We start from the raw sequence: 14,358 nt of genomic DNA, 5'->3' as shown, positions 1-14,358 counted from the left end.
CTGGACCTGCCAATCAGAAGGCTGGTGAGCTGTCTCAGCAGAGTGGTGGAGACGGGAGCCGAACAAAGGGGAAAGTGAATAAGAAGCCACAAGCAGTGGTCCTGGGGTGAGGGGTACACCATAGGAGAAAGAGCTTGGTGTCCGGTGGTTAATGCAGAGCCTGGAGGAGGGCCTGTCCCAGTGGAGGGGCCTGTGGCGTGCTTGATAACTGAGTAGAGCAATGAGTACAAAGCAATGGAAGAGTGAGGAGACACAGGACAGCCTACGAGGCAACATCCTTGAAAAGGTGGGGAGGCTCATGGGTATAGGTATGTGTGAGAGACAGACAGACAGACGGAGATAGAGAAATCATGTGGCTCGGGGCAGAGGGGGGCTAGAGGCTCTGACTTCCGACTCCTGGGTTTGGCTTTTTCCACCCATAGGTCTGCACTGTGTCTCTCCAGAGCCATTCCTCTAAGCCTCCAAGCATCTCTTCATCTGTGCATCCCACAAATGTGCAGCGAGCACCTTACGTGCCTGGCAGTGTGGCTGTGTACAGGGACAGGAGCAACACCCAAGGGGGTGGTGGAGGGTAGGGCCAGGGGCTTTAACCCCTGCCCTGTATGTTCTCCATCAACCCTTCACGCCACCCCTAGTATACGCTGACTGTAAGTTAGAACATTGTACTTGCTATGAAATTCAGCTTCGAAACAAGTGCCCTCCCCAGATCACCACCTCCTACAGATCACCGTCCTCCCTGTAGGAATCAGGGGCTGCCACTGTCCTGGGATCTTTAGACGTGAGAACACAGAAGACAGAAACTGTGATTGCAGAAGCTCAAAGTCAAATGAAGGAGGCAGACGCTCAGCCAACAGCGACAACACTGAGCTGTTAGACCCAGGTAGGCCCAGGGTGCTCCAGTCGATATCTGGGAGGCATAGGATTCCATCAGAGGAGCAAGGAATGTTCCCAGCGGGAGTGAGAATGGCCTGAGCCTCAGAGGAAAATACGTGCTATCTAGTCGGAGAAGGAGAGGGGACTTATAAAGAGAGCCAAGAGGATGTACTGGAAGAAGCAGGAGGGCAGCGTGAGCAAGTCCACGGAAACGCAAGGTATCTGGCAGGCCCCGAGCAAGAGAGGAACCCCACAGGACCGCGATGCCAGGCTGGGGCTCTAGCTTTCTTCTGCAGGTCCCCGGGGAGCCCTGGGGCCTGCAGACAGACAGCTCTGCCAGCATGGCGGAGAGGAAGGAAACCCTTGCCAGAGGCCAGGGGTTATAGTAACAACCCAGGCGAGATACAGGCGTGAGTGGAGCTCCAAATGGAGACAAAGGCAGAGGAGGTGGGACAGGTGGGACTCCAGAGGAGAGGTCTTAACTGGGCCAGAAGAGGGTAGGTGGAAAACCATGAAAATGTATGCAAATTTTGCATACATGTGCAAATAAGAAATATAGATTTCTTCCTAGGAAAGTTTTAATTCTTAAAAGAAGTCTGTGACCCGAGAAAATGTCCTTATTTTGGAGATGCTTGGCTGTCTAGTGGCCAGACAGGGTATTTTACTGGATCCTGAGAGGCAGGAGGAACACGGCATCACTTCCAAGCTCTGGCTCCTCCCTCGCAGGGTGATTAAGGAGGGGGGGCCAGTTCGAAGGTACCTTGCTCTCGAGTTACCTGTGAGCCCTCAAGAGGGAGAGTCAAAGGCACACGCGTGTTCAGATGCCGTGAGTCTTTCGGCCGCTGCACCTGCTCTTTAAGTGGGTTAATCGTTCGGACACTGAATGAAGCTGTTCCAGTTCAATCCAGGGAAGACCTGTCAGCTCCGTGTCTTCACATACCGCCCCCCCTTGAAGGATCAGGGCTCAGCCGGAGGTGGATTCCAGCACAGTGAGGATGTGCTACACTCTGCCCAGGTCAGGGTTCGAGACCTCGGCCCAGGCAAGCGCAGGACGTTTCCCGCCCGAGCAGAGCACGTTAGGCAGCCGCTCTCCCCGGTCCATGCGCTTTCAGGCTGGGCCCAAACAGTTGCCTGCAGCCACTGGCAGCCCTCGGTGGTTTCCTAAGTGGAGGGTGCCTTGCAAATTAAAAACAGCAGTGTGCAAGTCAAAGGCAATGTTTTTAAGCACAGAAAGAGGAATACCACAGTAGGGGGTGGGGGGTAGATAAAAGAGCTTCCAGCACCTCAGATGCTGCTCACGCACACCAGCCCGTCTGCGCCTTTAGACTGGAACTCCTGTCAAGTGTCCCCGGGTTTCACAACCTGAACGCTGCCCGTAGTGATGTAGTTTGAACATTAACCTGGCTCTTCTTCCCACTGCTGTTTTACATATTAATTAAAGTGTTTTCCTCGGCTCGGGAATGCCTGCCGGCTGGTTGGTTCTGCAGAGGCGCTTCATCTCCTGCTGCTCCGCCCAGCCGGGCTGTGCAGAGTTCAACCATTAAAACTTTCCCAGGTCGGCAGCAGACCCCAGTCCTGCCTTCACTGGCGTCGTTAGAGGGAACGTGCGCTTTAATATGGCCTTGAGAAAAGGCACCGCTTCTTGCCCACCAAGGCGGGCCGGGCAGCGCTGAGTGAGGGCATGCACTGTGGGAGAATCGCTGCAAAGTCGTCCGACGATTATCTCCAACGAAAGTTACCTCTTTCAGGAGCCTACTTCTTTCTGTCCCTTTTTTCTTTTCCCAGCAGTGCTTGGAAAACATGCGCAAACAACTCATATTTTATGAATGAGCTGACTCATTTTAATTCCTGTATTTATGTATGAATTTATACATATGAGGGGATCATCAGAGATCTGACCACTCACTGTGTGAAATTGTTCAACAGGGTTCAGATTCCAACATCCTATCCCATTCGCAGACTTTGTGTCCTGATTTGCAACTTTTAATACCATTTTTTTAAAAATTGAAGATTCTTAGTAGGGCTTAAGATATCTAATAAGGCCAGGGCTGAGTTTCTAGTTAAGTACATATGTTTAATACACCTACCACCCAAGACAATGAAATTAAGTCATGGTTTCTTCCTTAGGTTTTAGACACTTTAGCCCAATATATCCTTTTCAACTTTGAATTATAATTTGGACTGTTTCCATGAACTTCTCGAGTTATGTTAAATAAACATATTTTTTTGTGATTTTAGAGAACTCTTTATTCCCTATAATATCAAGTGTGATTTAAATTATAAAATGCATAATCTTGGGACAACTGGTAATCTGTACTGAAGGCAACTAAATTTATATATCAAGGAGCAGATTATTTCAAAATTTATATAATGGATTTTTTACATGTGGACGTAGATACCAGTATAAATAAATAAACCCAGTTGATTGACTGAAAAGAAACTTACTCTATTTCCCTACTTAGCATTTATTTATAAAATTCAGAAGAGATTACTGAAGGTCAGGATTCATTGCGATGAGAGTTTAGGGTGCCATGGAAAGGTGACTGCCATACCAGATATCAGCTGTATCATCAGAAATTCCTTCACGGTTGACTGATTCCTTGGAAATATGTCTACAATATTTCTCTCCTGCATACTGTGTGTGTGCCAGGTAGGATGGCAGAAATCCTGAATTAAACTAGTTTAATTAATAAAGAAATGTAGCGGCTCCTATGACTGTTAAGTCCGAAGGCAGGGTTTGCTCCATGACTGGAGGAGCCAGGAGGCCACCGTGCCGTCAGTCTCAGGTTCCGTCCATTTCTCTGCTCATCCATCCTCAGCAGCTTCCCTCCCAGGCTGGCTCCTCTTGGAGTCCTGGGCTGATCACCTGAGAACTTACTTAAGTCCACTGGGTGAGTCACTTCTAGAAGACCTCTCAGTAAGGCTGGGAAACCCCTTCCTCGAGCCCGCAACTCCCTCCGATGCCGTCGCAGCAGTCCCAAACCACTCGACAGCCAGACGGAGGCTGAGTTGTCCATCCCGGACCTGCAGGTGGAGCCTGCCCCCCTTGCAGCACGAGCTCTGCCTGGGAATCAGCATTCTCTTAGAAATGTTCATCAGCTGGAGCTGAGGTCTCTAGCGGAGGAACAGCCTGTGCAACGTCGCCAATCCCCACCACAAGAATAACTCCAGGAGAGGGCAATGCCCGACTACCTGTCAGGAAGGTCATCCCGGGCTCTCTGCACTGACAAGGAAGTAGGACTCAGTTCCATCCGGGGCCTCTCCCAACTCCAGGGTTCTGTAATGTTACACCTGTTTGAAAAGAAATGTCCCATTTTGTCAAGACAAAAGATTCACAAAGAACTTATTGAATGCCTATTGTATGCCAGGCACTTTTCTGGGGCCTGAATGAGCAGGAGTGCACAACACAGACACCACTGCCCCACGTCACATGCCTTCTGATGGGAAGGGTGGACAATACGCAAGATAAATAAAATGCACAGAACTGTGAGAGGGACAAGGAGCAAAAAGAGACAGTTAGGAAAGGCGTATAAGAACCTGGTGGTCATGGCTGGAGTTTCCATTTTAAATAAGTAGCCAGGGAAGTATTGACTGAGAAAGTAACACTCTTAATATCCCCCCGCCCCTCCTGCCCCACCCTGCAGTCCCTGAGCCAAGGATTTGGGTTCAAGTCACGTATTTGGGAGGGAACTCCAGGAAGCACAGTGGGGAAGCAGAGAGGGGAAGGAGGAGGGAAGGAAGCAATGGAGGAGCCTTCCCAGCGAGTTGGCCCTGGGGCAGCCGTGACTCCAGGTGCTGAGAGCTTGGCGGCTGGAGAGCACAGCTCAGGGCTTCCCTCAGACAAGGCCATGGTGCCGGAGGGAGAGGTCATGGGGCACAGGGAGCTGCCCTTCATGGGGAGCAGGTGGGAGACATGGGTGGACGCCTAGCCCTGCCATACGGTGACCTGGCGAGATATGGCCATGGGGTTACCTGGGAGCAGCAGCAGCCAGTGGAAACAGGAGCTTCCAGGAGAAGCTTTCAGAGAAGGAGCTGGGAGCCCAACGGAAAGGTTTTCAGGACACAGTTAGACTTTTACTCGGAGTGAAGTTGGGACGCATCTGACCTATTTTCCTAACAGAGTCAAAGTGCTTCTTAATAAAGAATGAACTGAAAGGAGGCAAGAACAAAGGCAGGCAGAGCAGTGAGGAAGGAACTGGAATCCAGACAGACGGGCAGCTGGGCAGGGGCATCGGTGGGAGGCGAGGAGGCACCCACAGCAGGATCCCCTGCCCTCGAGAGCGGGGAGTTCGCCACCTCTTTTTGCCTAGGCGACAGGGAGAAAGGAGTTGCCTTAGAGCAGGTTGGGGAAGCGGCAGGAAGGATAAGGAGCATGGAAGGGCACTCTGTTTGGACGTGTTAAACTCCCATCGCTTATTAGCCATCCAAGGGCACAATCCGAGGAGGCCACAGGATACGGATCAGGGGACGGACGTCAAGCGGAGAGCCATCGGCATATAGATGGTGTTTGCACATTTACAGCCATGGGACTGGATGGTGTGACCGTGGTGACAGCAAATACGTCTGAGGCCAGAGGCATGCAGGATAATGTTGGGAGGTGTGGCCAGTAAAGGAACAAGCAAAACAGACCAAATAAGGGCAGGCTGAGAGGAAGGAGGAACACCTGCAGGTGAGCTGTTCTAGCAAGCAAGTGAAGAGGGGTCGGAAGGAGAAGAGAGTGGGCAGTGGTGTCATGGCAGCTAGTAGGTCAATGGACATGATCGAAACATCTGCCTGGACAGAGAGAGAGAGAGGGATGGGAGGAAGAGAAGGAGAGGGAAAGAGAGTGAGAGAGAGAGAGAGAGAGATGGAGGGAGGAAGGGAGGACAGAGGGGAAGAGGAGAAGGAGCTGTGAACCAGAGGAAATCTCTTGGGTTTGCTGGCTTGTGTGTTTGCCTTTAGGACACCACCTCAGGGTTTTGAACCTTAACTAGAGCATAATATGGAACATCCAACTCACTAGATGCGGAAATCTGTGTATTCGCTGCTGATGGGGTGAGAAGTGTGGGTTGGAGGACAACTTAATTTTCCATTAAGATACCTTGGCTTCTGGAGGGAAAGCTGGCCTCTGCTGCCCCCCACTCAGATTGTATTTTATTCCTTGTAACGTCTCCACATGTTTAAAAAAATGTGCACATTATGGAGTTTAACATAATTTTCAGTGAATGAGGGATTCAGGTAGAGGGTTTCTCAAAATGCCAATATCAGTTGGTTAGACCTTCTAAAGAAACATCTAAGATTCCTCTTATGAATAGATTTTTTAAACCCAAGAGGCCAAAAAAAAAAGGATATACACTTATGATCTATTTGCCTGAGTTACACATAATCATATCTTTCAAGAACAGCCCTGCCAAAATAAACAGAAGAGGAGAGCTGGCCTACCCAAACTGGCCACAAAAGTCATTTCTCAAAATCCCAAGTTAGTTCTCTACAGAACTGCTTTCTCATACCAACCCACAATTGCACAAACAAATGATTTCAAAGACCCAAACACTCACATTCTCTGAGGGATCCAACAGGATTGGTGCAAAAACTTGCATCAGTGAGAGGCCCCCCCACCCCCAGCTCTAAGCTCCCCTAAAGCTGTTTGCTCCTTAGCAACCACAGGCATTCCTCTCCAGGCTGCTCTGTGGGAGAGTTTCACATCTCTAAAGGGCTTACCTCTGAGTTAGGAAACCATAGTTACCACCATGCTCCTATAACCATAACTGATTATTTGGAGTCCATTTTCTAAATATTTACACCCACGAGAGTCAAGATTCATGAGAGAGGGGACAATCACTCATTCCGAACTTCAAAGAACATGGCAGACGTTAGTAAAGGGATAAAGCAGGTACCCCAGTTCAGGGGCAAAAATGGGCCCAAAAAAGTGCTCTGAATCAGTCGTGTGTTTGAGGGGATCTGGGAAGCCTTAGAGGGGGAGATGACAAGGGAGAAGGGCCTCCAAGGATGGAGTTAGGCAGATTTAGGGGACAGGAGAAAGCAGGACCCTTGAAGATACAGGGGGAGGGCATCTGATTCCTTCCCGCCCTGGGCCATGGATGTGCTGATGAGCTATGACATAAGGCTGGAGTCGGGGCTAGAGATGGAAGGGCTGCAACACCAACATTTAGTTTGGACTTCCTTCCATAACAAGGAGGAACTCTGAAGGTTTTGTTCATAGAGCAGTGACATAATCCAAGCTCAGCGTCTGAAATGATTACCCTGGCTACGCCACAGAGGTGGACTGAAGGGGAGAGAAACGGGACGGGATGTCTAGGTGTAATAAGTCATGTTATCAGTGGGAGTGGCAAGGATGGGATGGATTTGACTGACATCTCAAAGACAGAAATTGATTGGATGTGGGGAAGGCCAACAGCGCTGACAGAAGTAAGCTGCCCGCTCTGAGTTTCAGCCTCATTGACTGAGAAAGCGGTCAAGAGGTGGAACTGGCTTTCAGGGAAGACAGGGATCCAATTTTGGATGTGTTGAATTTAAGATGCCATGAGGAAAACCAAATTAAGGCATCCTGTAGGGCGTTATGAATGCAAGATCCTGGCTTCTGGGATTTGAGAGGCGGCTGCAGCGAGATGGAAGCAGAAACCTAAGAGCCAGATCACAGAGGAAGGAAATGAAGCACCGAGAGGCTCACTGATGGAAACGTGGGGTAGATGAGCTTTAGAGAGCAGAGGACGCAAGGAGGGTGAAGGCCGGGGAAGCTCAGCCACCGGGGCCCAGGAGGGAGGGCAGGGCAGCTGCGGGCACACGTTTGGAAGCAGACAGACGCAGGTGTAAGCCCTGGTCCTGCTCCTCTGTGGTCACGAAACCTTGGGACTTGGTCTAAGCTCTCTCTGTCAGCGTTCTCTCGTGTTTTAAATGAGAGTTATTGTGAGAGTGAAACGGGATTCGAGGTGTTTGGTTCGAGGTGGCACTCAAGAAATGGTGCCGTGACCTCACTCACCAGGAATGAGTCACCAGAGGGGGCTCCAGAGGAGCAATGGGTTGTTTTGGTAACTGGAAGCTTGTCAACACAACCTTTTCCCCGGCTGGCGGTGGCCGAAGCCAGACTGCAGAGGGCTAGGGAGAGAGCGACCAGGGAGGGAAGGGACGGACACGTTCTGTCTTCTTCTCTCCACCTGGAAAAGGCCTTTTTGCCTTCCTTCCAAGGTGGAGCTGACAGTTCATCTCTCAAGTTTCCTTGACTCTTCAAAACCAAATTAGTGGCTGCAGCTTCTGGTGTCTCCAACAGTCTTTGTTCTTGATACGAGGCTCTAGTGACACAAGCCAGTCATTTATTTTCTCCCATGCTTGTTTCCCACCAACCCGCCCACACTGTTTAGACTGAGAGTGACTCAAACCGGAATGATGTCCTTGTCACATAACAGGTTCCCATTAAGAGCTCATTGAACAGCTGACGGACTACGGATGAGGCAGAAGGAAGGAAGATAGGGTGTGTGAAAAGGAGGGAGAACGTAGTGGAGAGAGGAGGCAGGAGGGAGCTCCACTCGGTGAACAACATCGTGGGGACCAAGGATCACCTGTGCAGGACCAGGACCAATGTTGGTTGGTTAGGACAGAGGAGGTGAGGGAGAATGCCCATGCTGTAAAAGAGACAGGAAGAGCAAAGCATCAAAGAGACCCAAATTGGAGTTAGAAATTAGAGATTTGACTTGGGGTGTCGCCTGCAAGCCAAGGTCAGCAATGCCCCCGACCACAAGATCACCTAGGGCCAGGAATTTGAAATCTATCAGGCCTTTCTCACCTGATCTCTCAACTGGATCTTTGCTTAAACATCAGCCTCAGGATAAAGGTGGATAGAAAGGCAGGTGAAACCATGGAGAGAAGAGAGGGACGAGCGATAACCATTCACTGGGGGACAAAGTCAAGAAGGGTACCTATTGTCACATGTTACTGCGAACTGAACAACCACAGAACCTCAATGGCAGACACCAGTAGACTTCCCCTTGGCTCCGAAGGTTTTGCTTTGAGTTTGTGACTCAGTTGCTTGACTTCTAATCTAGACTGGACTCTCTACATGTTTGGGACAACCGGACTGACTGGTGTCTGCTCCGTGTGGTCTCTCGTCAGCCGGCAGACTAGCCTGAGCTCGTTCCATGGCGAGGGTTGGGTTCCAGGAGAGCAAGCAGGACCAGATGGGAGACTGGGACCCGTCACTTCCTCCACGTTCTACTGGCCACCGCAAGTCACAGCCTGGCCACACTCAGGACTGGAGAAAGAGACTGTACTTCTGAGGAGGAAGCCTCAAAGGCGCATCACGGGGGGCTGGATGCAGGGCAAGGCTGGAGTGGGGAGTATGTGGGACCGTTTTTGCAATCAGTTTGCTACAGGAAGCTTGAGGAAGAGGAGGGAATGAAGAAGAACGGGGGAGTGGCCAGACAGGGGACTGTGGAGTTTGAAATCTTGGCGATGGATCACTTGCAACTTCTGGTAAGACTTCCTCAGTGGATGTTGGAGTTGCTAGTTGACACTAGAATCTGTCATGCAGAATGTCATTTAGTGAATTAGGTAAAGGATCTTCAGCGTTTCTTATATGATGCATTTTAACGCTTGTCACTTATTATAAGATTAATGAATTTTATGAAGGGACTGTGCCTGAGACAAGGTGAAGGATTACAACAGATATTTGCTGAATGAGTCTAGGTCAGTCACCTGTGAGATAATTCACATATAAGGAAAGCGGGGTCCAGAGAGGTAAGATAATTTGTTCAATGTCACACAGGAGAAGGATCTTTTTCCTGAATCCTAGTCCATCCCATCCCCTGTTCACTCTTTGTTAATCAGTTTTTTGTAAGTGACAGAGAAGAGGAAATAACTGAAGTCACAGTAACGTTAAGTTACATAATAATTTTTATTTAACCCATCTCCCCCGAAAAGTATTGTGGCTACTGTCACATATTATATGGTATGAAATAAATTATCCTGTCACATAAGGAGCCAGATTCTATGCCAATTACTTAACACCGTGGCTTAGGAACTCAAACCCAAGAACGCTGTTCCATTATTTTCCCACATCCTACTTATTTCAGCCTCAGGATTTCCCCTGACAGCTAATTCCATATTCACTCCAGATCTCCCCTTGAGGTTCCAGTATTTTAAAAGCCTTCAGGAAAAGAGGATCTTGGTATTTTTATTCTTAATCTGCTTGTCAGCATTTCCCTCTGTCAAGAAGCAAGTGAGAGTTCCATCCCCAAACTGCACAGTGGCCTGTGTCCAGGGACAGCCCCAGACCACGGAGAAGGGTGCTGCAGGGGACAGCCAAGATGAGAGCAAGAAGCTCAAAGACAAGGTTCCAGAAGGGGCATGTGCCACAGGAAGTAGCTGGTGGGCAAGTGACCTGACTGGAAATGTCTGTAGCAGTAAGCAGAAGTCACCAGCAAGAGGCAGCGGAATGTGCTGGAACTGGATTGGTAGACATCACATTATAAAGGAAAATGCAGGATCCTATTTGTCCTATAAGGATCCTATTCTTATGCATTTATTATATAAATTCATATATTGGTTGTATTTAAAACTTTCGTGTCTGTGTGAACATTCAGATATGTGTCTATGTGTGCATGTATTTTTAATCCAAATGAATAAATATTAATTACCTAATAATAATTAGATCATTATTTTCTCCTTTCCCATTTTCAGTTGCTCCCATAGCTCCAAAACATTTGAAGGTAAATTAATGTGTTGACCTATAGACCGGTACTGGGATGGATGCCTATAACAAACAGTCAGCCATTTGTCAACCATGGGAAGGAGTGTGGACTCTGCTTCAAGTGGGCTGGAAAGCCACTGGGGAGGGATCCAATCTGATTTATGCTGCATACATCTCACCCGGTTGTATGGAGAATGGAAAGGAAGGGGGAAGAGTACACCGGGGAGTCCACTTAGGAGGCTGTGTGGAGTCAAGCCAAGAGGTGATGGAGACTTGAACTCTGAGGGGAGGTGGTGAGAGGGGGTTGGATTAGGGGTGGCATATACTTTCAATGTGAAGACACCATGATTTGCTGAAGGACTGAATGTGGAGTGTGAGATGGAGACAAGTCCAAGATGGCTTCTAGCTTCTTGGCCTGAGTGTTTGGTGGATGGTGGTGCTATTTACCGAAGTGGGGAAGACTGGTGGGTTGGGGTGGGCTGTGTTAGATAAAGAAGTCTTTCTTTTTTTTCCTTTTCCCCAAAGCCCCGGTGCATGGTTGTACATCCTAGTTCTAACTTCTCCTAGCTCTTCTATGTGAGCCCCCACCACAGCATGGCAACTCACAGGAAGCAAATTGGGGCCACCAAAGCAGCGAGAGCACTGAGCCTCAACCACTAGGCCTTCAGGGCTGACTTGATAAAGAGGTCTTGTTGATCATGTTTATTTTGAGGCGTGAGTTAGACACACAGGTGGAGATGTTATGTAGATTAGAGTCATTGGCATATAAAGGGTATTTGGGGCCATACGATTTTGTGAGATCGCCATCCCAGATTTTGCGTTTTGGAAGGATGGGGTAGTGAGGAGGATGGAGAGGATGTTTGGCAAGAATTGCTGGATGGAGGACTCAGGAGGAAGAGCCGGTCTAGGCAAGAATATGGCTTGCTTTTTGGATGTGTTGAGCACAAGGTGCCTGTGAGACAGCCTTACGAGCCGGACAGCTGGGAGTTGTTTATGTGAAGTTGAGACCCATGGAAGGCAGAGTTGAGGAGTGGACAGAGCACAGGGTATGGTGTCGGGAGCTGAAGTAATGAGGGGGCATGAGAGCATCCGGGGGAGGCTGTTGAGCTGATGAGCAGTGGGACAGATAAGACCGCTGACTCACGGGACAGGGAGAGGAAACCATGCTAAGGAAAGAAGCTGTGTAACACACAGTCTAATCAAAAGGGGATCACTTCCTCACATCTGGGTTAGCATCACGGGGCTTTCCTACCGAGCACGGGAATGCTGGCCACCAAGCAGCACAGAAACAAGAAAAGGCAGTTTGATTTACTGACCACTCCTCAGGCACCTTCGGGCAAATTCTAAGAAAGGAAAAAGGAAAGTTATACCACGGCCTCATGGAGGAGGAGCCCAGGGGTCAGCAGGGGGAGGAAAGAAGCTCCTACCTTGACTTTGCAGGACTGCTCGTCATTTCTCCCCAAACTCCAGGAAGCACCTCTTGCATGGACCTCTGTGACACATGGGTGACATAGGAAATGCTGAGGAAAAATATAGTTACTCACCGCGGAGGCTCCTTGTCCTGTGTCTGGGTAGATGTGCAGAGACCCCTTCCACTGGGTGGGCTCATCAGTGGGACAACGGAATGATCCATGCCAGGATGATCCAGGCCATCCTGCCTTGGAGGCACCCAGTGGGGCCAAGACCCTCAGCACTTCAGTCTCAGAGGAGAGATGCTTGGATGACCGGTTACAGATACCCTAGTGCCAAGTCACAAGTCGATGGCCCTATTCCACTCTGGTTCATTAGCCCTACTGTGGTGCCCACTGGGAAAGGCAGAGTTTGAGAGAGAATGGAAGACAGCGGAGTCACTGACTTTTAAGAGATAGCTCCTCTTCCCAGGATGCGTTTCCCACTCACTCTGTGCTTTGCTACCCAAAGTGTGGACCCCAGACCTGCAGATGAGCATCGTCTGGGAGCTTGACTCAGGCCCACCCCAGACTCAGTGAATCAGAAGCTGCATTTTAACCCATCCCCAGGGACCTGTGTGCACGTTAACATTTGAGAAGCACAATTACATAGCATTAAATGACATTTGACTTAAGTTCTTCCAAAGAGAAACCTTCAAAGAAATGAAACAGATTCTTCACCTTTCAGGAAAAGGCTCGAAGGCGTGGTTTCAGGTGTGCACCAAAGCAGAGCAACGTGGCTTGCCGACACTCCTCTTTGCCGCCTCTGCCGCTCTGATGCTCATGCGGGACAGCGCCTCACTCACTCTTCACAGAGCGCCTTCACGCACACTTCCTATCTCGCAAAAACAGCAGAAGTCTCCGAGCTCTCCCCTCTACCTGCTGCTGATGAGGAGCAAGAAGCCAGGGAGGTTCACCCTGTGTGGGACTCGGATCAAGGCTCCTGGGCTTCTCTCCCGGGCCCTGGGAGAGTTACCTGCAGTCTCCATTACCAGAGACCAAGGGGAGCCCACTCCATCCCTTTTTGCTGTCTGTTAGTGTTAACTGTACTCATATAGCATCAGTTCAGGCACTTCCACGTGCTGATCACAACCGGGTACCTGACACATGTCTTAGTCTGTTCAGGCTATAACAAAACCACCTTACGCTGGGCGGCTTACAGACAGCAGCGATGTCCTCTCACAGTTCTGGGGGATGGAGGTCCGGGATCCTGGTGCCAGCAGAGCCGGTTCTGCGAGGGCCTTTTCTGGGTTGCAGACTGCCAACTTCTCACTGCATCCACACATGGGGAGGAGGGAGGGAGCTTTCTCAGGCCCCTTTTATGAGGATACTAATCCCATTCGTAACCAACCACCTCTCAAAGGCCCCGCCTCCCAATACCATCACCTTTGGTGTTTCAACAAATGAACCTGGAGCAGACATAAGCCTTTAGACTATAGCGACAAATAAAGATTAGAAATTATTATATGGAAAAAGACACAAAAACTATTTTGATATATGTTTTAAATTTACGTACCTGTGCACCTTGATGCAGTTCAATAATTGAAACTCTCATCTTTCTACCCGACCTTGAATGCCAGGGAAACATAATGAAAAGTTCTATTTTATTCCCCAAGATAATAGCTCAAAGAGCAGTGTAAGGCACCTCTGGTGCTACAGAAAGGGTGAGGACGTGTGAAACCCCCTTTCTGGGGAACTTACTCTTAAGCAATCAAACGAAAGCACCCGTGGGCCTTTGCAAGGTGCCAGCCATCTGGCCTCTGCGTCCTGACTGAGTCACCAGGTAAACAGCCACAGGTTGCTCTCAGCACTCATCGGCCCTGCCCCTCCGTTCGCTGCCCTTAGGTGTGGGTTTTTACTCCAGGGGTTGAGCATATTTTCAGCCACACCTGGATGCCTCCAGGTAATTAGGACAAAACTTTTAGTGGAAGGAAAACAACATACCTTTGAAATTGGAATGCGTGTGCAGGGGAAGGTTAAGTGGAAGGGAGGGGCCCTGACTCTCTGAACCCACCAGCTTTGCTTCCTGTTGAGCAAGTACACAATTGAAAGACAGGAGAAATGCTAAAAGGCTCTCGTGACTGCTTCCTGCCGCATTCAATTAGGCTTCTAGTGGGTGCCAGGAGGGGGAGTGACTCCAGGCCTTAGGAGAACACTGGAGGACAACCCCAGGGGGCCGCCATGTTGCAGATGTGGTGTCCAGCCAAGCTGGGGGACTGCGTGATTGAACTAGATGCAGAGCTCTCAGTTGAATTCTATATCCCCTGGCCCGAGTTACACATGCTGCCCTTTGTATGGCGTCTTCGACAGTCGACCAACTTCCAGTACCTGGAAGAGGCAGGTGACAAGGGAAAG

The 14,358-nt window shown here is 49.6% G+C and overlaps 1 long non-coding RNA gene across 1 annotated transcript; it reads right to left on the bottom strand.

Moving 5' to 3' along the window:
- Window positions 1-3,026: 3,026 nt before the first annotated feature.
- On the bottom strand, window positions 3,027-13,703 carry LOC124240671 (uncharacterized). Its single transcript, XR_006888981.1, has 3 exons — window positions 11,983-13,703; window positions 11,808-11,898; window positions 3,027-4,164 (listed from the first exon to the last, which is right to left on the bottom strand). It is a non-coding gene; the product is annotated as an uncharacterized LOC124240671 (long non-coding RNA).
- Window positions 13,704-14,358: the final 655 nt, after the last annotated feature.

The sequence above is a fragment of the Equus quagga genome, chromosome 6, assembly GCF_021613505.1.
Source record: "Equus quagga isolate Etosha38 chromosome 6, UCLA_HA_Equagga_1.0, whole genome shotgun sequence".
Classification (NCBI taxonomy): domain Eukaryota; kingdom Metazoa; phylum Chordata; class Mammalia; order Perissodactyla; family Equidae; genus Equus; species Equus quagga.
This window is presented reverse-complemented; position numbering and strand designations above follow the sequence as displayed.